The sequence below is a fragment of the Piliocolobus tephrosceles genome, chromosome 4, assembly GCF_002776525.5.
Source record: "Piliocolobus tephrosceles isolate RC106 chromosome 4, ASM277652v3, whole genome shotgun sequence".
NCBI lineage: Eukaryota > Metazoa > Chordata > Mammalia > Primates > Cercopithecidae > Piliocolobus > Piliocolobus tephrosceles.
The window spans coordinates 93,220,907-93,246,916 of NC_045437.1; the positions used below are offsets into that span (position 1 = coordinate 93,220,907).

The 26,010-nt window shown below is 40.3% G+C and overlaps 1 long non-coding RNA gene across 1 annotated transcript in view; it reads left to right on the forward strand.

Moving 5' to 3' along the window:
* Positions 1–26,010, forward strand: part of LOC111542696 — a 70,206-nt gene that overhangs the window by 9,561 nt on the left and 34,635 nt on the right. Inside the window, exon 2 of the long non-coding RNA XR_002731634.1 lies at positions 98–169. This is a non-coding gene — a long non-coding RNA (uncharacterized LOC111542696). The remainder of the gene's footprint in view (positions 1–97; positions 170–26,010) is intronic.

The following is a 26,010-nucleotide window of genomic DNA, read 5'->3' on the forward strand; positions in this document are numbered from 1 at the left end:
TGTATTGGCACACACATTTCAGAGATAATGGTAATAGCTCCACAAGTTTTCAGGAACTGTGTTTCTGGGCTGATTAATTTTATTCTTGCTCCCACAGCTTTTGGTTCCAGAGGGCCATAGTCTTCATATACTTCAGCATTTCATGAAGACTTTCTTGGTACTGTTCAAAGTAAGATTTAACAAGTTGCTGTGTTGCATACATCTTTACACCTTCATTGCTTGTTCTCCCAGGCATGCTATCATACCCAAGGCCACATGGTCAGATGGAAAGACACTGTATATGAAGTCAAGGGACCAAGGTTTCAAATTCTCAATGTCCCTCTTGCATGATGGGCTACTGACATATCACTCCGCACTTTGCTTCTTGATTTCTTCGTTGAGTGACAGTAAAATGGTTGACTCTGTTCCCAGCTGTCAGTCTGCCAGGGATATCCAGTAGTTTGGTTTTCTCTTCTGGAAAATGACATTAGTAGTTAACGCTACAGTGTTTACTTTGTGCCAGGCCATTTCCTAAGTACTTTACATATATGTTTACTCTTTTAAGTCTCATGACAACCCTATGAGGTAGTGTGTTAGTACGTTTTGCATTGCTATAAAGGAATACCTAAGACTGGGTAATTTATAAAGAAAAGACATTTATTTGGCTCATGGTTCTGAAGTCTGTAGAAGCATGGCACCAGCATCTGCTTGACTTCTTATGAGGCCTCAGTAAGCTTATAATTATGGCAGAAGGTGAAGGGGAAGCAGGCATGTCACATGGCAAGAGGGGGAGCAAGAGAGATGTCAGGCTCTGTTAAACAACTAACTCTCATGTGAACTAACAGAGTGAGAAATCACTCATTACTTCAAGGACAGCACCAAGACATTCACAAGGAATCTGCCTCCATGACCAAAACACCTCCCACCAAGCTCCACCTCCAACATTGGGGATCACATTTCAACATGAGACTGGGAGCGGATGCACATCCAAACCATATCAGGTAAATGCTATTATTCCCATTTTGCAGGTGATGAAAATGAAACACAGAAAAATAAAGAAACTTGTCCAAGCTTGTACAGTTGATAAGAAACAACTTTGAACCCAGGGATTTGAACCCAGGCAACCTGCTCCATAGTCTGTGCTACACTACCTTCCCTATGGATTGTTATATAAGTTAGTTGTACTATCAATGAAATGTGTATAGTAAGACCAATCCTACAGAGTTCACAGGCGTGCTCTGTGTATCACAGTCACAATAGATGTGAAAACAATGTGAAATGAGCTGAAAGTGCTTTAGAAACCATATTGTATTGTCACCTTCTCTTCGAAGTTACCAGTAAGTAACCTCACCTTTGGGTTCCAGAACTTCCAGATAGTATTAGGTGATAGAACACTGAATCACTATTTAGTTATTTGAGAAAGTCCATGCCAAGTGCTCCAAAGTGACTGTCTGCTGTCCAAGTCAGGTGTCTGAACCTGGAAAAAGGCCAGATAAAAGTTCCATCAATGAGCAGTGAAAAGTCCAGGGCCAGTCAGGTGGTTTTTAATTAATGATACCAGTGAGGAGCCTAGTTAGGTATGAAGAGGTATCAACACCTTTCCTCACTACTAGGCATAGCAGAGATCCCGAAAGGAAGTAGTGAGGAAAGGTGTTGACACCTCCTCATATCTAACCAGGCTCCTCATAGCAGAGATTCTGTTGAATCCCTGTGTTCCCCTGCTGGAAAAAAAAAAAAAAAAAAAATGTTTCTGGAGCTTTCAAATTTCATGCCCTGGTGAAACATGAGGGCTCTGCAGTAACTACTACTCCTAAGAAAGTTACAGCATTCAAAGGCGCTGAGGCTGAGGACAGCTCATTAGAAAGGCTGTGGCCTCTTTTGGAAAAGCTTTTACTTTTTTTTTTTTTTTTTTTTGAGACGGAGTTGTTGCCCAGGCTCCCAGATTGGAGTGCAATGGCATGATCTCAGCTCCCTGCAACCTCCGCCTCCTGGGTTCGGGCAATTATCCTGCCTAAGCTTCCCAAGTAGCTGGGATTACAGGCGCCTGCGACCACACCTGGCTAATTTTTGTATTTTGGTAGAGATTGGGTTTCACCATGTTGGTCAGGCTGGTCTTGAACTCCTGACCTCAGGTGATCTGCCCGCCTCGGCCTCCCAAAATGTTGGGATTACAGGCGTGAGCCACCGTGCCCAGTCAGCTTTTGCTTTATCTCCTCTGAGCAGCACTGGGGCTCCTGGATTAAATCCGACTTAAAGGAAGAGAAAATCAAGTTGGCATTAACATAAACAAAACCTGAATATAGGCTAAATTCAAGACTGAATAAGAAAAATGCATTTAACGTGCTGCTCCTCATCATTCACTGCATGTTTTTCCTAGTGTGCAACTAGACAGTCGCTTGCCCCTGAAAAACTATTTAACCTTAGAGAATTGCAGAATAGTTCAAGCGGCCATATTTCCTTTGAACAATTTCTCTTGCAGGCTAGGGGAATGCAGCTGGGTGTCTGCCATCTAAGACTTAAAACAGAGGTGGCACACCAGCAGCTTGCAGTCTGAATCTGACAGTCCCCTTTCCCCCATAAATTTAGTATGTTAAAAGAATTGGTGAGTCATCACCATGATTCAAAAGTCAGATGAGTTCCTATAAAATCTAGATTGATGACTTAGGAAGAACTGGAGGATTGCAGCAGCAGGCCCTCATTCTTACATGGGCACAGCCTGGTAAAGGTGAGGGTGCTTATCTCTCCAGGTGACCTACCTGTTTCATGACTCAGCTGTCTGCCTAGCCATTGTATTCATAGAGCTCCACCTCGGCCCTAGTGACATTTGGGACCAGATAATTTTTTGTGGTTGAGGCTGTCCCGTGCATTATAGGATGTTTGACAACAGCCCTGGCCTCCAGTTTCTAGATGCCAGTAATATCCTCCCACTCCTCAGCCTCTTACACCCCAACCCCACTCCAATTGTGACAACCAAAAATGTCTCCAGACGTTGACTGGTGTCTCTTGCCTGAGGCAGTGGGAGTGGTTTCTGGTTGATAACCACTGTTAGAACCTGCAAACTCATAAAACAGTATTGCATATTCTAAAACATTAATACTGCTGCCTTCTTATGCTCAAAGTGTCATAGTGATGAATAATTGGCAAAGTGTGTCTGGATGATTGTCTTGAAATTTCTGACCAGACTGTAATGTTCTTTTCTTCTAAATGAGTGTTTTTATAATCATGGTCCAAGGTTATTGGGCCATTAATTGGCACTTGAAGAAATTTTACAAGTCACCAGTCTCCTCATTTTATAGGTAAGAAAACTGAATCCAAGGAGGTAAATTGCCCAAAGTCACATAACTGGCTGGTAACAGAGCTTGAACTGGAAGCTAGATTTGAATTCTTAGCTCGTTACTCTTTCCACATTATAAAACGTTTGAGCTATAAAGAAAAATGTAAGCAGGACATACAGATGTCCTGGTTAGTATATTTTACTATCATGGCTGCTCTTCTAGGTGACTTCAGGTCCATTGTTATTACTTCTGTATACTGCCATGCTATGGTATCTCCCTTCTCCAAGTAAACTGCTTTGTGAAACAAAACAAACCCAACAAGTGCTTTATTCACTGACTCCCTATCTGGATGTCTTAGGTTAAATACTTGGGATTTAAATAATTAATCACAAACTACAATCCTTTCAAACCATTTACTGCCAAAATAATTTTTCTACTCCTTGGGGCCTGAAAGAATGGGTTCCCTTTGATGTGCAGTATCCATAGAAGGGAGTCTATTTTATCTGGTGTGCCCAATTTATTTGGTGCTCTACTCTTGGAATTTACATCACTGCTCAACTTGGGAAACAAGGACACAAGTAGAACCTCAGAATTGGGAATTGTGATTCTTCAGCTACATTTTGGGAAGCTGCTGGTTGACCCTGAGAGCACTACAGAGGCTGGTAAGCTGTGTAAGGAGTCCCAGAGAAAAGAGCCTTGCCAGAGGTGCTGAAAGTGCTACAGGCATTTGCAGGGACACCAACAATGAGCTTTACCTCCTGCCTCATAGCCTGCCCATCATCCCTCTCCAACTGGGGGGCACAGCCCTTATCTGTTTACACCTGCTTGACAAGCTGCCTGTCACCAAGTGACTCTTGTTTTCGCCTTTGAAAACTGACCTTGCTGTTCATTCTTACGTGGCTTTTCTGGTACCTAGGTGCTTGTGGAGAAGAGAGAACATGCCATCTGAGACCCTTGGGAAGGGCCCGGCAATTAGATGTTTCAGGCCTTCCCATCCACCCAAATGTGCAGCAGTTTATGGCCCAGAGGAGAACAAGGGGACAGGGGCAGAAACTTTGAAAGAGACCCCATTGTTTGACTCTTGTTTCTCTCAGTGGTATGTTTTCCTGCTGCAGTTTCTGATATCTTTATATTCAAGTTCTAAATGACCCCACATTGCCTCAACAAACAAGAAAATTACTAGATTTTGTAAAATGTTTTTCCCCAACTCCACTACTACATTGATGATGGTAGAAACCAGACGTGGCTGCTTTCTTGACCCTTACATTGCATTCTCCCAGTATGGTGGGCTTATAAGGAGGAGAAAGGACCCTTCCCTAACTTCTGTCATTATTCTTCCCACACGTTGCTTTTGTTTTGTTTTGGGTGAGTATACGGTGGCATGAAGGCTTTTGTCCTCTCCCTGTTTAACCTGCCTACCTTGCTTTTTGGCCTGAGGAAAATTGACTTTTGCAACTCTCTGCTCTGACTCTTCAGTTCCATTTGTGTAAACTTCAGCCCAGAAACTTCAGTCAATGTTCAGGTATTGAAGCCTTTTGGAGAAGTGGGAGGTAAACTGAGGTCCCAGCAAGCAGCTGTCTGTTCTGTCACTTGCCTCTGTGTACATAAGATATTTGGTGCCTTTCTTCAAAGATGTTTTTACCTAACCACCAGAGTGTCTGATTAGCAAGGATACTTCCTAGTTTAACAAGTAACAGGGATTTTTAAGCTTTGGTTTCCAGAGAACATTGTCACTGAGGGGATTGAACTTTGAGATGAATATTTTATGTTGTTTCTTATGACAAGGGGTATTTTGTCAACAGTTGTAGCTAGACCTCCTATAACCATAAATTATCTGGTTACAAGTATCAGGAGCCGCAAGGAAAAATAAACCATAGTCCCTTGCTTTATTTTTCATTTTTATTTTCAGGTGCATGACTTAAGAAAATGGGACAATTCCTTCCATTTTTTTCTTTTTAATGTTTTTCTTTAAAGTCAGGGGCTTTGATGCTTGTTGGTATCTAGTCAACACCATTAGCCAACAATGACCACTTATTGTTCTGGCCCAAGTATTCATTTTTAGTTTTTAAGGGTTGTCATTGTTAAGGACCTGTGTTTATAATTCAAATTTCAGAGCTACAGGGAACCATAGAGGCTATACAGTTCAATCATCTCATTTTATAAATGAAGAAACTGGGGCCCTGAAGAGAAGTGCTTCCTTCCAGTTTGACACAGCTCATCTCTGGCAGAGGCAGAGGTAGAACCAGGTCCTTCCCTCTAGACCACATGCTCTTTTCCACGAACAGTGCTGTTCACCTTTACCTTCTCCCTGCCTGTTTCTGATCTTCTTTCTTCTTACCTTCTCCCTGCCTATTTCTGACCTTCTTTCTGGCCTCTCTAAAATGTTATAGGACATGAAATTCCAAAAATCCTGTTAATTAGAATTTTATTTTTTAGCAGATGGCCTTCAGATACTAACCCTGACTGCCTTAAAAAATAGCTCATATCTTATTGATAGAAATTCTCCAAGCTGATCTTCATTTAATTCACCGTTCCCTAGGACTCTTATCCTTTCCAGCTGGTTTATTAATTATCAGGCAATATCCTCTTGAGCTGTCTCTATTTCTTAATTACCTTATTAATTGTAATCACATAAATTGATCTCTCTGACATTCTAAGTCTGACTCACTGAGGAAATACATCTAATATTCATAAGAGACTCCAACAATCTTACTACCTTAACTTATTATTTCCATTATGTAGAATGGTATCACTAGAAGCCAGAAGTGACAGTTTAGCTGAACTGGCCTTTATCCTAATCATAATTAGAAAGTCCTTTAACAATTCTCCTTTCTTGCTTACTTAGACACACATGAGACATCTCAGTTCATTTCCTCCCTACTTTCACTCTTTAGTCTTTAAAATAGAAGGAGTTTTCATCCTTATTTCATCTTATGGTAATTCTTTATTTGTAATTCAAGGCATTTATGAGGAGAAAGCATTAATATGAATGTATTTTAGTTTTTCAAGGTTTTTATTGTAACACTGCACCCTAAGGACCTGATACCCAATTAAACATTTAAAAAAATGGTCAAGCTTTTATATACAAAAATAGTCTCTTAATGTGTGTTATTTGAGAACTCATTTTTTTTTTCTTCATGACAAGGTACACTACTATAACCCTTACCTTTTTCCCCAGGTTCCACTTAACTTTTATGAAGTGACAAGAGTAAAACAGGTTCTTATATATAAGTTGGTTATTGTTCCGTATGAGCCTTTCTATATTTGTATAAGAAATGTTTGATTGGGGCCAGACACAGCGACTCACACCTGTAATCCCAAAACTTTGGGATGCCAAGGTGGGTGAATCACTTGAGCTCAGGAGTTCAAGATTAGCTTTGCCAACATGGTGAAACCTCGTCTCTACTAAAAATACAAAAATTAGCTGGGTATAGTGGTGAGCACCTGTAATCTCAGTTACCTGGGAGGCTGAGGTGGGAGAATTGTTTGGGCCTGGGAGGTGGAGGTTGCAGTTACCTGAGATCACACCACTCTACTCCAGACTGAGTGACAGAGTGACAGCCTGTCTCAAAAATAAAATCAAATAAAATGGTTGATTGGTAGGAAATTAAAGCTGAAGATTACAATCTTTATGAAAAAAGAGGGTTAGAGAATTTCTATGTATGCTTATTTGCAGGCATGTTAATAAATTTGGGATGTAAAATCAGCTCCAATCAGCCTTTCTCTCTTTCTCTCTTTCTTCTTTCTTTCTTTCTTTCTTATTACCTTTCCCTTATTACCTTTCCTCTTTAACCCATTTCTTCTGGTGCTGCTGCTTCACTCAGTTCCTAGTCCATCCTTTCCCAATCTATCATGGTAATCTCCCTTCTGATTTCAATGGCATATCATCTCACGTTGAATGACCTACAAGGTCCTCCATGACGAGCCTTATTAGTCTAATGTCTCTACTACCCTTACTCTCATCCTAAACTTCAGCGATGTTGAACTATTCGCAGGTCCCCACTGCATATGTTTTTATATCCCATGACTTTGAATATTCTCTTCTTCTTTTCTTGGTGTGTCATTCCCACATAATTTTATCTGTCAAACTCCTATTCCTACTTTAAGATCCAGCTCACGCATCTTTTTCTAGAAAGCATTTTTGGAACCCCAATCTGTTGATCATTCTCTTCACTGGGCCCCGTCTTTAATTTGTATGTACCTCATTATTATTCTTCTTAACGGTATTGCCATTGTTTGTTTGTAGGCCTGTATTTCCTTTAAAAATGTAAATTACTGAAAGGCAGAAACTATGGCTTTTCTTTCTTTTTTTTTGTCTTCAGCATCTGTTGCATTATCTGGCACACAGCAGATTCTCAGAGAGTATTAATTGAATGAATATGAATAGAGTTCATGATCACTTGAGATTTCACCAAGTTCTATTCTTCTATGATTTATGATATTATACTTATTTTAGGTTTCAACATGGATTCAAATGTCAGGGGCCAATTTGTTACTTAACCATTGTTTTTATCGGTCTGCTCAGAAGTGGTAACTGCTCTTTCTCTGGAATGGTTGAAGGGGGAATGGAGCAGAAGCAATCACCTTGTGCAGCAATGGAAATGGTAAAGTGTACCACCGATAGTGATAGCATATCATGGGCAAGGGGATGGTTTTAGAGTGAAACCGATCTCAGTTTAATTTCAGTTCTGTTTCTTATTCCATGTATGACTTTGGACAAGGTTACCTGACTTTCTTGAGTTTCACATTTGTCATCTGTAAAGTGGTAATAACACCTGAATCCCAAATTTGTTGTAAGGATTAGATCAGGTAATGTGTGTAAAGGACTTGCTATAGTTTTTCGGCATATAATAACTTCTCAGTAAATAGTAGTTGTTATCATCATGACTTGTATTGCAGTAGCCACACATGAGAAAAAAGCGTGATACTGCCTTCTGATCCACAAGGCATTCCTCCTTCGAAGATAAAGTATACTACTAGGATCCTTATTCAATCTACAGAACACAGAACATTATTTGAGGAACTATTTTCTCACTTCTCTCAAGAATGGTAGCTAACCAGTGCCATCCTTTTTACAGGAGAGATGTTAATTCACGATTTACAAAGAATATCTAGGCCATTAATTCTCTCCCCTTGAAAAAGGCAGAGTGACCCCCAACACCCAGTGGAATAATGGGCTGAAAATGTAATTTTAGAATCAGTAATAACGTTTTCAAGACACTTAGAGACATCTTGGGTTAGCACAAAATAAAAGAGAAGGTTTTCTTTACATGTATCTTTTAACTATGTTGTGCTTCTACAGTAGAGAAGACAATTCTGTGGTTGAAGGACCAATGGATCAGAGATCAGAAGACCGATTCAACAACTCACTCTAGGGATAACTTAGGGCAGTCCCTTATGCGCCAGCAGCTTCTATGTATTTATAAGGAGGATAACACTCACTCTGTTGATCTCCCTCAGCCTTGGGCATTTTAAATTACATCATATATTTGGAAGTGCCTTACAATTTGTAAAGTGCTGTACAAACCTCAGTGATTATGAAGATGATTATTCTGCTTTCCTGCCATCTGGCTTCCTCCACCAGATGCCCTTAATGAGCCCAGATCTCTACCAGCAACTCAACTGGTTCTGAAATGAGGACACATGTAAGCTTTGGTTGAAATAATCAACTTTTGTTTATTCTTTTGCTGCCTTTCATTCTTGTGGAGCTGGGCTTTCCTTGGCATTTCTATTGACTATTAAAGATCCCAGGTACTATTTCTTTCTAACTGCTCTTCTGAAAAATGTTAAAAACTCAAAGCATCTGTCAGCTCTATCAGGCCACTTACTGAGTTCCCACATCATGGAGAATTGCCCAGAAGGCCTGGATGAGTGTTTTAATGCACTGGATGGAGTTATCTTCTGATTTGTTTTTGCAGGTCAGAAGCAGTAAGAATGAGTTTAGCTTGCTTTTTTTCTCTGTCTTTCTCCCTCTCTCTCTCTCCTCTTGTGACATGACTACAGAATTGAATATCCATTTGCTACTAGGCTTCCTTTCTGGGCATTTGTGTACACTTGCTTTTCAGAGGAGCAGAAATCAAGGCAGATTCGGTGCCAATTATTTTAATGGAGAGAAAGATGGACAAACCATCAGTCTTTCTCACTCGTTCACTGCAGGAAAAGATGTGGCATGACCTCCAATAGCATTTCAGACCATCTGACTTAAGACTTGAGTTACTTAGGTTTTTATCTCCTCCAATAAAAAAATTTCACCCTTCATTACCAGCTAAGCTGTTCTATACTCACTAACTATCAAACATGCCATTTCCTGCTTCTTGATCCTGGCTCTTTACTGGGTATAACTTACCTTCCTTTTCTCACTGTGGAAAAGTGAAGCAAAAGAAGAAATCATCAGTAAAGCTCTACCTCCTCAGTGCTTTCCAGACCCCTCCAGTTTCCATCCGAGATTCCCTTTCTCCTTAGCCCTATGGCATTTATTATTCATATGGTATATTTTGAAATTATGAAGAATGCCCTATCTGTATTTTATTTAGTAACTTTTAAAATAATTTATGAATTCTTTTTCTCCAACCCATATGGCAAGAATTATATCTTAAATTTTCTTTCTTGGCATAAAATTTTAGCTGGCCTTATTATTACAAGTTTATTATTATTACTATCTATCATCTACTATTAGTAGTAGTAATGCTTGTGGATTCATTGATAACTGAGGGTCCAGTGGAGACCTTGGATCTTCTCTGAAACCACTTGGGTATGTGCAAGAGTGCAATTAGCCTCATTTTTGTACCAGGAAGAGAAATGTTAAGAAAACAGTGTGATGATAACATGTATGCTTTTAAATTGGTGAAAGTTGTGAATTTTAAAATGTCAGCATATTACTTCTCTTAATATTTTGACTCAACCACAAATCTTTCTCTTATTAGGAATTTCAACTCATTATAAGAAACTGAAGCAAGCCCTTTCTGGCTCCCTCAGGAAAAAGCTGAACAAACATATGGGCCTTGCTAGGAATGTCAACCAACAGGAGCCCTGCTCCTGCCCACAGAAGCTGTAAATTTTACAGGGATTCCCCCCTAGAACATAGGCCTCACTGCCCAGTTTCCCTGGGGAGCTACAGCTAGAAATAACAAAGCCAGAGTCGTATTTTACTGAATTATTGCTTTCTTTAGAAGGCCGCATGTCCAGTAACACTAACACGATAAGTCAGGCTACTCTTTATGCTCCTGACATTTTCTGCTCCTAACAAAGCTGTAATGGTTACTGTCAAGATTTAACAATTTCAGAAATGTTGCTGATGACCCAGATACCTTTCTTTGTTAGCAAATAATTCCTGTGGCATTAGCTATTCCCCATGTATTGAAGGATTTCTCCCTCACTATCAGATTAATCTCAAGAAACTCTGCAAATATTCCTATATTCAGCAGTCTGTGCTTTGTGCAAATTAGGCTCTGAACAGAGATTTGTTAAATTGAATTCTGTAAGAAGCATAACTCTATTTTCTGGGTTGGTTTAAAAGATGTCTTGGAAGTTAAACATTTCTGTCTTTTTAAGACATTATTTTAATCATTAAGAATGGGCCAACTTGATTTCACAGTGAATTACCCATCTCTTGTCTTTTTCTCCAGAGTTAGTTATTTCTGCCAAAGAACAATGAGTCTGGAACACCTTGTCATTACCCAAATTTTTAGGATGTCCTACTTTGGAGATATTGCATAGTTGAACCATATGAAATTACTGATATTTGACCTTTTTTTTTTTTTTTAATTTACAAAGATGGCAGTTTTATATGGTTCCACCTAAGACATATTTTCTCCCTTGTTTGGTAAGAGTTAGCCAGACTCCAAGACGTGGACGGAAGAGAGGTGCTCCCCTTGGCTTCCCCCACCATCTGTGTGTCAATGAGGAAGGCAGGAGGCTCAGTGTCCACTCGCCTCTCACTTAGCTTAGTAAGAAGAGAGGAAACATGCTGATGTCTCAAGGGGCTTCATTTTATGGACAAATGTATCAATTTGGGATTTTTTAAATGGTCACATCTTTTCAATAGCTCATCATCTTATTACTTCTTCTAACCCCCTTTCCCCCAGTTCCTATGCAGTTTATCAGCCTCTGTACATTTAGAAGGCAACCAAAATCATGCTTTTAAGAAGCTTCTAACAATCAGCATATGACTTCAACTACTCTAAAGTTTCCCTTGATAGTGTCATGAGGAATTTCCCCTTTAGTCAAAGCTAATAAAAATAAGATGTGGGAGCTGGGCAGATCTAGTTTGTGAACATCCAAGAATTCTTTTATGATTTCATAACAGCAAAGGTGTTATGTCTTATGTTCTGAACCCAGGATTCCCTTCTTTTGAGAAGGTAGCCCATTATGTATGAGTGTGTGGACCCTGGAGTGACTTTGGGAGAGGGTGAAGAGTCATGAGTGCTCAGCATCGGGAGAAGAATAAGGAAAGCTGTAACTACTGAGCCCGTCTCTGTCACTTGGATCCGTGCCACTGCATGTCTGCTGGGATTTTCTGCCTGTGACAATAATAAAATACTAGATCAGGAAGTGACCTTAAAAATAATCTAGGACAACAGTTGATGTCACTTGCAAATCAGATAAAAATTATGGATTCCATCTCCAGGAAAGATTTTTATGTTCACTTTTAGAAGGTTTATGTAGCTAAGGGTGTGGACTACAGGTTAAGAAACCTTGACTCAGGAGTCCTGTCACCTTATTTTACACATGGGAAAACTGAGGACCAGGGGAAGAGACTAAAACCCGGTTTAATGATTCCACATCTAGTTCTCCTTTATCTTTCCTTAAATGTCAGATTGCCTGCGTTAATCTTGTTTCCTTTCTTACATGCAGAGCCCCATGAAACCAAACGGAAGGAGGAGGTAGGAGAAGATGACAAAGGGGAAGTATGTGGCATCCCCCACTTCTAAGTTATGCAACCAGGAAACACAGGCAGAGCCTGTACCAACAGCAGTAATGAACTCAACCAACTTGTTGAAAAACATTTCAGTTATTTTAAACAAAAATACTACATCATTCATGTTTTCAGTTATTTTAGGCAAAACACCAAATCATTCCTGTTTTTCAATTCAATTAATCAGCCCATGCTGTATTGCAGTTAATTCTCCTTGTTTTTATATAGTCACCAGCATATAAAAACATACTTTTTAAATATGCTTTTATTTGTTTTCTACAAGTAACTAGCTGAATCAAAGGTCAGAGTTTAAGGAAATTATTTTGTTGACAACATTACATATTTACTGAATCTCATCTTTATCCTGGCACTATCCCTGCCTGATGGGTTTATAGACAGAAATGTCACAGATTTGGAAGGCTTTTCAATGCAGAGATTACTATGGATTAAATCCTTGTCTAACTGGTTTTGTTTTTTCAGCCTGAGATGATAGTGAGATGGAGAGGAAAGATGGGGATATAATCATTCATGGGCCAAAGTTTGTTTCTTATCACACAGTCAACATGTCATTAGCAGAAGGTGGAACAGTTACTCCTGACACTTTTCTGCTTCTTCTATAGGAGGACTTCGTTAGGAGCCAGGAGCCCCTCACGGCTCACCTAATCACTGGCTCTGTAAGTGATCTGGGATAAAGAAGGCCTCAGAGTCCCCCAGTTGTAAAATAGGAAAATCAAATATGCCCATCTGGAAAGTTTATTCAAGAGATCAATAAAAGCCTTCTTCTCCCAAAACAAACAAAACAAAACAAACCTCACGGGTAGCCATGGAGGGTAGGAGAATTCACACCGTTTATTACAAGACCATGTTTCAGCCTTGTATTTTTCCTTCAGGCTTATGGTGAGACACAGCTCATTCTGCAGCCAGTGTTGCCCCTTGTTTGGGAGTACCTTGAGCAGCATTTCCCAGACTTATGGCTGTTGTGTATCACCTTCATTAATTTTGCTGGAATAATTTTCTTTCTTTAAATTGATTTAGGGTTTTTTTTTAACTTTAGTAAATTTTTAAATGATAAATAAGATTAATATTGCTTATCCTAAGCAGTGGGTGATGATAAAAATAAATATATTAAAATAAAAATGGTTGTCTACATCTAAAATCATGTTGCATGCAGAATATTGTGCCTTCCTTTGAGATATCGGGTCTTACAAGTCCCAGAAACTGAGATGTGAGTCCAAACTTGAGGACAGAGCGATGACATGGAAGTCCACGAATGTGACCTGATGGGGTAGTTTTATCTCTAGGTGCATGTCAGGGACAGGATAATGAAGAAAACTGTCCGGCTCACACTTCAAACTGGTAACACTGCGTAGGCTCCTTAGCAGCTCCACAAGGACCTGCTGAGCTGTCCCATGCCTTCACATACATCCCATTGAGGCTTGAATTTGCTGTAAAGGTATCCTAACAGCCTTTTCTGGCTCTGCCCAGCCCTGTGTTTTCCTTCTCCACATAACTTGGTCTCCTGGCTTGGGTTCCATCTGTACCTTTGACTCCAGCCAGGTGGTTTCCTTTTGGCCACTATCGCTCAGCATGCTGATTGCTGCCTTGGTCCTTGTTGTTTGGCCTTTCTCTCTCTAAGGACCTGGGGCTTGAGCTGCCAATTTTATAAGGGAAGAAGGTCTTGTCTTTTTATAGCGTCTCTCCTTGCCATTCCCTGATTCCATTAATATCCCATCAACGAAGTGCAAATTGTTGCCTTTCCCCTCCCACTTCTCAGTGTGAAGTGGTGACCCAGTTAACAGGGGCAGGGGCAGGGGCTTGGGGCTCCTCTGGCTCTGCCTGCACTTCCAGGACTCAGTGTGTGCCCAAGTTAGAGTGACCTGTACAGTGTGTTCCTGGTGGGACTTTAATACAGGGAGGCTTTTGCTGTTTTCTGCACAGTCAGATGAGGAGCTCTATGTTTGGAAAAGAGGCTTGGAAAAAGAAAAACCAGAATGAGCAGCCTTTTCCTGTTGACTTAGTCGCCCTAGGTGGCCGGGCAAGTCTCTGACCTGCTGGGAGGCCTCAGTTTCCTCCTGTGTGAGTGAAGTGAATGGAAAGGAATGGGGGCCCATGAGCTTTCTCACTTATTTTTTCTGCTTGGTCTTCACGAATGAAATCAGCATCCTCCTGGTTCTGACCTGGGCAGCCTCCTGGAGTCAGGTGGGGCCAGGGACCAGGTCCAAAGCTGAAGCTCCTTCTTCCTGCTATTGGAGGTCAGCTGTGGGTAGGGAGCTGGACTGCTCAAGCTTCTGTGGTGAGACCTGGAGTTGGGGAGGCCTCTGTGTAGAGCAACAGCGGTGGGCAAGGGGTGTACTCAGCACAGTGATTGCTCAGGGGGGCTGCTGGAAAGGGTTTCTGTTCCTACTGAAGGCAAAATGAGAGAGAACAGGCATAAGCTCTGTTAAGCTGTGTGGCCTTAAATGCAACCCTTAGCCTCTCTGAGCTTCATTTATTCTGATTTTAAAAATACATGCAAAAGGGGTACAGTGCAGCTTCAACTGGAGGAAGCAGCAGGTCCCTTCCAACATCAACGTTCTTGGAGTTCATGAGTCCAAGACTCTATATTTTAAAAATATTTTTATGGGTCTCAGACCCTCACTTCAACACCCATTTCATATGTTCTTCACTATTAGCAAACTTGCTACCTACTTTATTCAGAAAATTGAGTTGCACTGGGGCTGGAGTTTCTTTATAATACTCAGGTGCAAGAAATGTCATATAGCACAGTTTTGTTGTTGTTGTTGTTGTTCATTGTTAATTCAGGTTTAAAATTCTCCCTCCAGAGTGTGGCAAGGGTCAGTAGCAGTCATTATTGGAGGTCCTGCTCTCCAGGGGCAGTCAGGCATCCTTGGAGGATTGCTCAGTGCAGAAAATTCTAGGAGAGACCTCTTTTCTCTAGCCTGTCACAGTCACTGCTTAGTTGTTTATTGTCTGGGCCAGAAAGGTCCATTTAAAGGCTGGAAGTTCTATTCATAAGCCCGCCCACCCACCTTCACCCATAGTGCAACTTGGGTGAGGTGGCCTGGTTCTCACTACTGGGAAACTCAGGACCCTTCACATCCATAAGCCACCCCATCGGAGGTCCTGCCATCTTCAGGGAACTGTATTGGAAAGGCCTGGTTTTCAGCCTGCTGCACAACTTTCTGCCACTGGCCCCTTTCTCTGTTCCAGAAGACTCACCCCCATGGCCCTGTCACTCACTTCCTTCAACTACAATGTCACCTCCTCAGGTATGAATATAGCCACACAGTGGGCATAGTAGTGACTATTTGTAGAATCCCAATTAAATAACTACTTCAAACAAAAGCCTAGGACGGAGCTGCTACCTCAGTGTCCCAGAAACTCGTTTTTCACCCGGAAGCACAAAAGTGATCCTTACCCTTGGAGGCAAGATCAGGAGCGCACAATACAAAGGCTGACTTGTTCATCCACTGGAGACTCTGCTACAGCATAAATGCAATATCAAAAATGATATCTCAATTAATTATCCTTCTATAGAGGCAAATGAGCATGAGCTCCTTCCATTTCTTGCCTCCCCCACCCCTAGGAACAGAGCTCCACTCACACCCTGCATTATCGTTCTCCAGTTTCAGAAGATGCAGTGTCTCCTTTTGTTCCAGGCTGACCCCAGTTCCCCATGCCAAGACTGGGCTCCACAGCCATCCTCCCTATTGAAACATCTTCCTCTTGCAGGGTTGTGTCCTCTTCAGACTACAAGCTTACTATCTCCTTCCCATTCATTAAAAAAGAAGTCCACCTTTGAGCCCCATATCCCCTTAGTAATGTCCTATCTCTTCTATTTCATCCAAACATCTTTAAAGAGTTACCTATACTCAATGTGACCACTTAATGTGCCATTCACTCTGCACCCCCTGCAATCTGGCTTCTGCTTTTGATAAGGCCACCCATATTCTAGCTGGAAAATCCAGTGCTGGAAAATCCAGTGGACATTTTCCAATCTTTGTCTCACTGTATGTTTCTGGGGCATTTGGCCATGTTGCTTATGTGCACCACTCACTGTTTGTGATAGTCATATTATATTCTCTCAGCTTGCCTCATTTGTTTCTGTTCCTTATCAACCATGGGCTCCTCTCCCTCCACCCACCATCTATATGCTGGGGTTACCTACCTTTCTGTTTTGGCCCACTGCTCCTCTCATTACTGATACTCTTCTTGGGTGGATTTTTCTAGATTCAGGATTTCAGTTACCACCTGTATGGTAATGACTTTCTAATTCAATCTCCATCTCAAATTTCTCCCCCAAGCTCTAGGCTCACCAATTCCATCACCTGCTGGGCAGCTTTGCTTGGGCACTCTTCAGACATTTCGGATTCAATTGCTCAAAAGCTACATGTATCATTTTCCTCCAACCTAAACCTCTATTTGTTCTGTTGCCTTCTCTTTACCCAGTGACAAAAGTTATAAAATGTCTGCCTTAACTTTTTTCTTCTCCTCACTCCCTTTATCCAACTGATCATTACATTCTGATGATTTCCCCTCCTACGCATTTCTCAAACCCATTCTCTCCACTCCCCTCCTACCACCACTACCCTATCTCAAATGTACCTTCTTTTAACTGGACCAATATGACAGTCTCCCAAATGGCTTCCTGGTTTCTAGACTGGCCCACTCCATTCTCTCTCCAGAGCTACCTGAATGATTTATATGTAAAACACTAATCTGACCCAGTCCCTCTCTTGCTAAAGTCATTCTGAATCTACACCAGGAAATTCAACCTCCTTTCCTGTGGCTGTCTCCTGTCTATCTCTTAAACCTCAGCTCCTGCCACCCGCTGCCCCCTATTTTGACTCCAACTCTCAACCAGCAGTAGTTCTCTGCAAGCCTTCTGTTCTCTTTCTGTTCTTTACTTCCACTTTTACCAACATGTATGTTTTACTTCAGTGTATTAGGTTAGTATTATAAGGGAAGTTTCAAGTTCATTTTATATTAAATATTAGAGCCTTCATGCTTAGGGAGAGAGGGAAAAAGAGAAAAAGCCCATAGCTAAATACATAGTTAAGTGGCGTTCTTCTCCAACACAGCCAAAAATTGCACTGGGCCTGAGATATTTGTGTGCCCTGTTTGATTTAAAGCTGTTAGAAAGTATGCCAAACATTTTAGGTTTTCACTCCCAGAGCTCTTGCAAACCCCTGGCAGAACTTGTCTGTTATGAAGAGTGCACTGCCCTCTAGAGGTTCTCATTGGAAGGAGCACATCAAACCCACAGTGTTAAGGCATTCTGCAGTTTCTTGTGAGCTTTTACTGTAGACCTTTGCTATTACTGTTCTTTGTCCCCAAAATGCTTTTCCAGATGTCTAATTCTGAGTCACACAGTTTTAATTCACTTTGGGAATAGAGATTTGGGGTAAAGCACGAGATGGACCTCAAAACGCTCAATTTGGAGTCAGGAGACGTGACTTTTAGTCCCGGTTCTTCCTTTAATATCTGAGGACTTAGATTTCATGTCTGTTAATCAAGTAGTAGAAGATCACACTTCAAAACTGTGAATCACCAGAAAGTATGTTTTGGGAGTAATAGAAAGTATTGAACTCTGGGAAGAGTTTCATTAATTCAGTAAATATTTAATATGCAGGACCCTAGGGTAAGAGCTGTTTTGCAGAAGCTAGGAGTTTACATTTGATCTTTACAATGTTAGATGAAAAGTATTTGAAAAAAAGACACTTGGAAAACATTTGGGCTTGCAATTTAAATGGATGAATTTAACCCTGATATCATGGAACCCTAAAAATGAAACTGAGCTAAAACAAAGTAAAACTTACTCTGATTCCAAGGGTCTCTTCTGACATGAGAGTGGAAATGAATCACACAACCACGCACACACACCCATAGACACTTTAATATGCCATTAAGCTCTGATGCAAACTCCATTTTAGCCTGGTTTCCCCTTTTCTATTTTCAATCAAGAGAGGACAAAAAGGAAGTCTTTCATTTAATGGTAAGAACCAACTATGGTCTCCATATATTCCTATAATGGTAACAAATTATAGTTAAAATTATATTTTACGTACTTTATTATGGTACTATGTCAATTGACATCGAACTTCATAGTATACTGAAGAAAGGGAAAAAATATTAGGACACCATTTATGTCTGTAGTAACACTGGGAGTAAGATGCCACAAAACTCGGGACACAGTAGCTGGGAAACAAGATGTCTGAATTCCTGTGATTCCATCCATGTTTGGAGGGATCTGGGGACACCAGGTGGATCTTCTGTAATGCAGGTAGCCACGTCTGTGCACCATGGTTATGATGCTCACTTCTGTGGAGTTCAATGTTAATGTCCTGTTTGGCATCTACCTCCTCCAAGTTCAAAACTGGACTGCTGTGCTGGGAATCCAGCAACCTGAACCTTTTTCTTCATTACAAATCTGTACATCTTTGGACCTGATTTCTGACATCAAATCAATCGTTTTACTTCTCTCTTCATTAGTTTGCTGTCTGTCTTTACAAAGTCTTCTGGGCATTAGCAAAGACATGAACCTAAGAGAATACCTCACACATTTTGAACACATATAAAACGTTAGTACTTGAAATTTTTTCTTATGTTTCTATAGCTAAGGAAAACTTTTAATTTTTTTTCTGTCTTAGCCTAGTCTATCCAGCACTTCTTGCTGGTGGCACAGCTGGGACGAAAGCTTTGGAATGAGAAATAAAAGGAGTAAATAGACTTGACTTTGCTAACAGTGTCCATGTTTTTATTCCTGAAATTATGACACACCATTGTTAGACCATAATCATTAAGAAATTCTCGGCATCATCTTCTCTTAGGTTGAAACGTTCAACAAACAAACAAAACAACAAACCTATTTTTATTCTGCTTTCATATTTCAAATGCATTTATGCACTTCAAATTTCAGTTTCAAATATTGTTGAGGTAAGACTCTGCGTAGTTCTTTGACTTATGACTTAATGCTATATGCTACCTTATGCTGGTTTACTTCTGCTTTCTTTATGCTTTGCTTCATTTATTATCCTATTCTTTCCTTCCTTCTTCCTTTGTAATCCTTGTTTATGGTATTATTAGAACTTATAAATTTCAGTAGGTAGTGGTTACAATATAGGTAACTCACAAGGCCTAACAGGTATATTTAGATAATAGAAAGTATTGAACTCTGAGTCTCAAGTGGGAAAAGTTGATCACATCACTTCTCCCCCAAACAACATTGCTCTGAGATTTAGTCTAAAGAGATTCACTTTTCAATATGTAGAAATGTGATTTGGTGGATAGCTTGTTGCTCATTCCATAGGATATTACGTTTCTTTTTCTGGAGGTGAGCCCCTGTGAAGAGGGTGCTTGGTGAGCAATGGATGCCCTACCCAGAGGCTAGGGGTTTTTGGAAATGCTGCAGAACATCCTGTTCCTGGGAGCCCTTCTGCCTGGTTGTTTGTGCTCTAGAGACTTGGCTCCTGGTGTTCTTGCTCAGACCTTTGGACTTTGGCAAGGCTATTTCTCATGTTTCTGTCTTCCTCTATGTGCCATTCTGGCTCTGTAGATGGTTTGATTTTTTGTGTTGTGACAGTGGAGGCTGCTCGGAGTGCACTGCCAGGCATTGGCTCATGGGCACTCTGCTACATTTCAGTAACAGCAACAGAAGTTGCATTTGACTGGGAAATAATAACTATTACTGGAAGAAAAAAGTAGCAAAACATATTTCCTAATATGTGCTAACATAATGAGGGGCCATGTCTCCAGCTTTATAGGCAATTATTAAAGTTTTTGACTATTGCCAGGTACGAACACTAGGTACTTTAGCTGTGCAACTGGATTTGAGTAGCATTGCCAGAAGAGCACCATCAAAGGCTTTTGATAACATGCTACCAAGAAAATATGATAACTTATGACCCCAAGAAAATTATTTAATCATTTTGGTGCATCTATAAAAATAGAACCAAGTATAAAAGCAGTATAAATAACAAAACCTTTCTCACTGAGGTTTTGTGAAGGATACCAACTAGCCCTCATGAAGTACCGTGAGTTTCCTGGAAGGAAGGCCTTTTGTAAGTTCAAGGTATTGCTATGCACTCATTATTGGTCATAACATTGCACATGATAGATGGGAAATGGAAGAGTGGGAGAATGAAGTGATTAAGCTAACATCACACAGTGAGCTGGGGGAAAACCCAAAAGTGTGAAGAGATCCAAATTTGTTTCACTGGAGGAACACAGTTGTATCTGGACAAAGCCCCAGAGTTTAAGTGACAGGGATACCTAACATAAAACTTGAAGTCATAGGAATGTAGCCAAATAATACAAATATCCTTGTTAAATGCAAGTGTATCCACTATCAGTTATGGATACACTTTTCCTTGGAGGAGAGCTAAGGTGAGTCCTGCTGAGGACAGAAACTCTTCTGTGTTTGATTTCCAGGTACAGCGAATAGTTGGCCCTCTGAGCTCACTGCTGCAGAGAACACATAAACCTAGTAAACTGAGTGTGGCTATGCCCCAGGGTGGCCCTCTAAGAATTCCCCCTAGGTTCCTGAGAGAGACAGGTAGACAGGTTATAGGTGGAAAGAGACAAAGTGCCTTGAGCTCTGTGGGTTTGGATCCTATCTTCAACCCCTAGACACTCAAAAGTCTTGCTTGCGCTTGTGGCCTTTCAACCCAGAAAGCATCACAGAAAGACTTTATGGTAATCAAACAGGAAACAATGACTGGGGAAGAATTTGTAAGCAGTCAGTGTTAAGAGAAAGAAGGAAAGCCATGTCTGTGCTTTTTACCTCAATGTTTTTTTTTTTTGAGACGGAATCTCACTCTGTCGCCCAGGCTGGAGTGCAGTGGCCGGATCTCAGCTCACTGCAAGCTCTGCCTCCCGGGTTCACGCCATTCTCCTGCCTCAGCCTCCCGAGTAGCTGGGACTACAGGCGGGCGCCCGCCACCTCGCCCGGCTAGTTTTTTGTATTTTTTAGTAGAGATGGGGTTTCACCGTGTTAGCCAGGATGGTCTCGATCTCCTGACCTCGTGATCCACCCGTCTCGGCCTCCCAAAGTGCTGGGATTACAGGCTTGAGCCACCGTGCCCGGCCAGCCTCAATGTTATATTTTGCAGCACCTAATGCCAACTATTAAACAAGGACACACTCTTATCTAATTTGCGCTGTTGTCTTCCCAGGATCTGGAACATTTTCTGCGGGAGTCCACCTTTATCTCTAGAAGCCTCTGGCAAACTGTTTCATTTCAGCTCAGGTCCTTTTGTAGAAAGAACTTGAGGCTGAAAGCAGCTTGCCCCTTCTGCCCTCAACCCTCGCTCTCCCCCTACCCTCCCCACCGTGGTTAACTTGTTTTTCATCTTTGTTCTGAGTCGCTCTAAGCTGATTCAATTTTTATTTCTGTTTTTAATGAGTTAGTAATTCAGATATCTTGGCTTTGAATCTTTGGAACTGTGGGTTGTTAGTAAGGATTGAATCAGCTTGTTGGCTCCTAATAGACTCTGAAATCCAGTAACATTCATGATGTGTTTGTTCACTCTGTTGACTGCCAGATCCCAGTAGGAGCAATGGCTAACAGAGAAGAATCGAGGTAAATCCTCCTTGGTTGCCTAAGAGCTGTTGTTGTTTACCCCAGCTGTATAACCTCTTCACATTGAAGCATCAATGTGAAGTTACTCCCCACTTTGAGTATCACTTACTTGACTTTACAAGAAACTTTCACATCTTCCAAACCAGCAAGCTATAAGATTTGCTCCAAGCTCTACACAGTATACACTGTGACCATTTTCCATTTAGAAATTAACTTATATTACAGCTGTAAGTCTATATGCTGAACTTACGATGCTTGCTACTAAATGAATGATAATGGACATGAAATTGTCTGTAATTCATATTCAAAATCTACCGTTGCTATGTTTGTCTAAGGAAGCTTCAGTGAGTATACTTGAGATGCATATGAAATTAGAAAAATAATTAGCAGAAATAGTTCAGTAGAGAAATCCTGATCCTAGGACTAATAAAACTAGATTTTCTTAAGTCCAAATGCCTGTAAGATTATATGCAGAAGGATAATTTGTGTCCAGCATGTAAATAATCATGATTCTCAGAGGGAATTATTTGTACTTTAATTGCTCTTAGTAATGGAGAGTTGTGTCTTCTTATTTGTCCCCTTGTCATTAGAAAGTATGACTTACCATACATTTAATTCAAGTTTTTATCTTAAAAAATGTTATTCTAGAAATCTTAATCTCAATCTCCTTTCATTCCTGCCTACTCCCATCCCCTCAACCCTCCACCCCACCCCTCCATCCTACTCGGTTTTGGTTGGTTGTTTTGGTTTTTACAAACCAGTGTATAACTCACTAAGGCTCAAGATACTATGTTTGAAACCTGAAAGCTAGCCGGAAGGTCAAATTCGAAGTAAGAATTTTCTTTTTGAATTTGAAGTCTCATTAGTGTAAGTGCCAGGATAACAACCCACAGTCTTCTTAATATAGTGGTTCCCATTTACATACTGTATCCTTAAACCACCTCTATTATCCCTTTCTGGGTGTTTTTCTTTCAAATGGTGCTTGTTTTATTTAAATAAACTTTCATTAGATTGAAATTTCAGATAATGATTTCAAGTGGAAAACCAGTATCCTCTGTCACAAAAAATGACATCCAGGAAGAGAAATAATGGTGAAAACAACAAAATATTATTGAATTCTAGCTAGAAACATGAGCCTACCGAGGCACTGAGCCTAAATCTTTCTCTTCTTATGTTAAGTGTTAAAGATGTGTTGAATACACTAAATGGAGACTTTCTCTAGACATTGTAATGATTACTGGGAAGTTGAAAGCAACTTTCTCATAAAGTGATTTCGTGGATTTAATACCTTCTCCCAACCAAAAATTACCTTTACCTTAGAAAACAATGCCTTGATAAAACCAACTGAAATCCCCTAAATTTAACAAATGATGGTGGTAATGTACAGTCCTCCATGTGAGACCAAACTGAACCCAAGGCTCTACTCCCCAAGATTCTTCTTCCTTACTAATTCTCACTAATATGGAGTAGCTGCCGCCACCACCACCATGATGCCCTCCAGGTGTGCCCTCCTGGACATTCTGGCTCAAGCAAACACAGGCCTCTTTCCTTAATTCCTCTGAGGACACCTGGGAAGAACGTGGAAGTTTAAATATGACTTCATAGACAAATAGGAAAACAAACAAAAAGGAAATAGAAAAACATGACTCATCTGCTTTTTCATTGTTGGTTAGGGTTTTTTATTGAGGCAGTTAGCACATATTGAAACCAGCTGGGGATTGTTAAAACAGAGTGCTGGGCCACCCCCACATTTTCCAATTCAGCAGGGCTAGATTAGGGCCTGAGAATTTACATTTTCAACAAGTGCCCAGGTGAGGCTGGGGCTGATGATCTGGAAGCCACACTTGGAGAACCACTGTCCTTGGAGACCCATTGCTGCCTGGCTTCTGCCTACCTGCCTTTAAGCCAGGTCCATATTTCAGGTCTATTTGGAGACTTGTCAAGGGACAGACCCTAATTATAAAATGGAAAGGCAGCTAGTCCCATACATAAGATTGAATTGAATTCTCTCTTTTGCTTGCAAGCTAGCATAGATCAGCTCTTCCCTCATAGCTAGGCATGTGACTCCTTCTCATTGAGATCACCCAGCCATATCTCCTCAATTCTAAGTGGTATATTTCACACATTTTCATATCCCTGAAAATGGGATGTGTTTCACAATCATGCTGCAAACGCCCTGAGCCTATGGGAATCCTGTTGTACTTGTTCATAGTATCATTGCTTCACTGAGTTATGTGCATTTTTGGTACTGCATAATTTGATTTCATTGCCATTTAAAATGTCTTTAAAATTATGATACTGTAATTGAGCATTGAGACAAAAAGTTATTGTGTATGAAGAAAGGCGTGGGAATAGGGCAATGAAGCTTACATTTGGTATTGAAGGAAATATTTTGTTTCTAGAAGAATGATCACAATTTCATATTTTTTAAAAGAGCTATAACAGTTTTATTTTAAAATAGCAACATGTACAATACACCCATACATAGTTTGCAGTTATTAAAATGATGATGAAAATCTTTAACCTCACTTAAAAAAACACATTTACAGATTTAAAAAATTCTTTTAGGGGGTCACAAGATAAAAATTTGAAGACCTCAGCTGTAGATTGCAATTTCCCAAATGAATCTCAGAGTACTGGCACCTGGCCAAAATAAATTCTTTAACCAAAGATAGGAAAATGAGAAAGTAGGACAACTTATTTATTTTTTTTTATAAAATGATGTTAACTGTTTTCAGTTTAAAGTTCTGTTCTATATTCTGAAATTAAGGTGCTTTCTACTTTTTTAGGGGGTTGGGAGGAGTTTGGTTTGAAAATAATGATGTTAATATTAACATGCTTTTCTTTATTCATTTCTACATTGCCTTTGAAAGCAACAACTATGTGCTTTACAGGGCCTGCATAAGGAGGCTACCTATAAGGAGAAGAAGCTGAGTTTCATTTTGCTACTGAGAAACACACAAAGGATGGCCTTTAACTTTCTAAGGGTTGCACCTGAGAGCAGAAGAAATTGCCAGATCCTTGCTGATTTATGAAATTCATTTCAAAGCCACAGAACTACCATTTTAGGCATTGCAGCACAATTTAATTGGCATTATTTTTCTTACCGGTCCAGAAAATAATGGTGTGATTTACAAATGTTGATGTCTTCAATTTGATCAAACACTGTGTTTAAAATTGTATACCTCTTCCTGCTGATCTATTTTATCCTGCTCTACTGAACTATATAATTCACTAATTTACTCTAAATTTACCATCAGTCTCCTTCAGCTGAAGATGAGCTCCCTGAAGGCAAGCATCTTTGTTTATTCATCATAGGATCTAGAAAAACCAATGTTCAATACATAATTGTTGAATGAATTAATGACTGAAGGAATTGGATTGCAACCCTACTTGAATGTAATTTTACACTTACCCTTGTGACCTTGGTAGAACTAATAGCCCTGCCTTTGTCAGGCTGGCAGCGTTATGGCAAATCTACATTTTGAGTGTGTAGGAAGACTGGCCAAGGGACAATATCAAAGGCTGGTGCCACAAGCCCTAAAGCAATAATGAAGAATGACATAGATAGTTTCTAGTGATGAGTCTGTATGTATAGGAGGGAAGTGGGCATTGGGACGAGGAAGGAACCAACGATTATTCTCTTACAGCCATGGATATGGTCAAATGTGTGGAATGAATAGATGAGTAAATGCAACATTTGACAATTTCTCCAAATATGATTTTTTTATCATGTACTAATGGTTATATTTTTTAAGTGGTAATCTCATTACCTCTCCAAGACCAAGCAAGACATCAATCAAATGGTGTGAGAAGCAAATTCATGCATTAACTTAACCATGAAAGCAAGCAGTGGCTCATGTGCCATGAAAAGAATTCAGATTCGAAGGAATGAGAGTCAGGCAGCAGGCTGAGTAAATATTCTCACAATCAGAGCTTGGCCTAGTGAGAAATTAAGCATACTCAACTTTTCCTTTAGTCTTCATTTATTTTTGCTTAAGTTTGTGGGGGATACGCTGGCATAATTTGCGTCTGATGATTGTATTTCTTCTTGGGAGAAATGGAACAAGTGACTAATACCTACCAGGTGGACGGCAGATAGGCAGAGGTGAATGGAAGCAGAGCCAACACATTTTCTGTGCCAAGTACAATTCCCCAGGCTGAATTATATTTCAAATTTGTTTGCATTGGTTCTTTCATTATCTCTTACACAAATAGAGCTGAAAAACCAGATGGTTAAGTACAGAATACCGTGATATAAT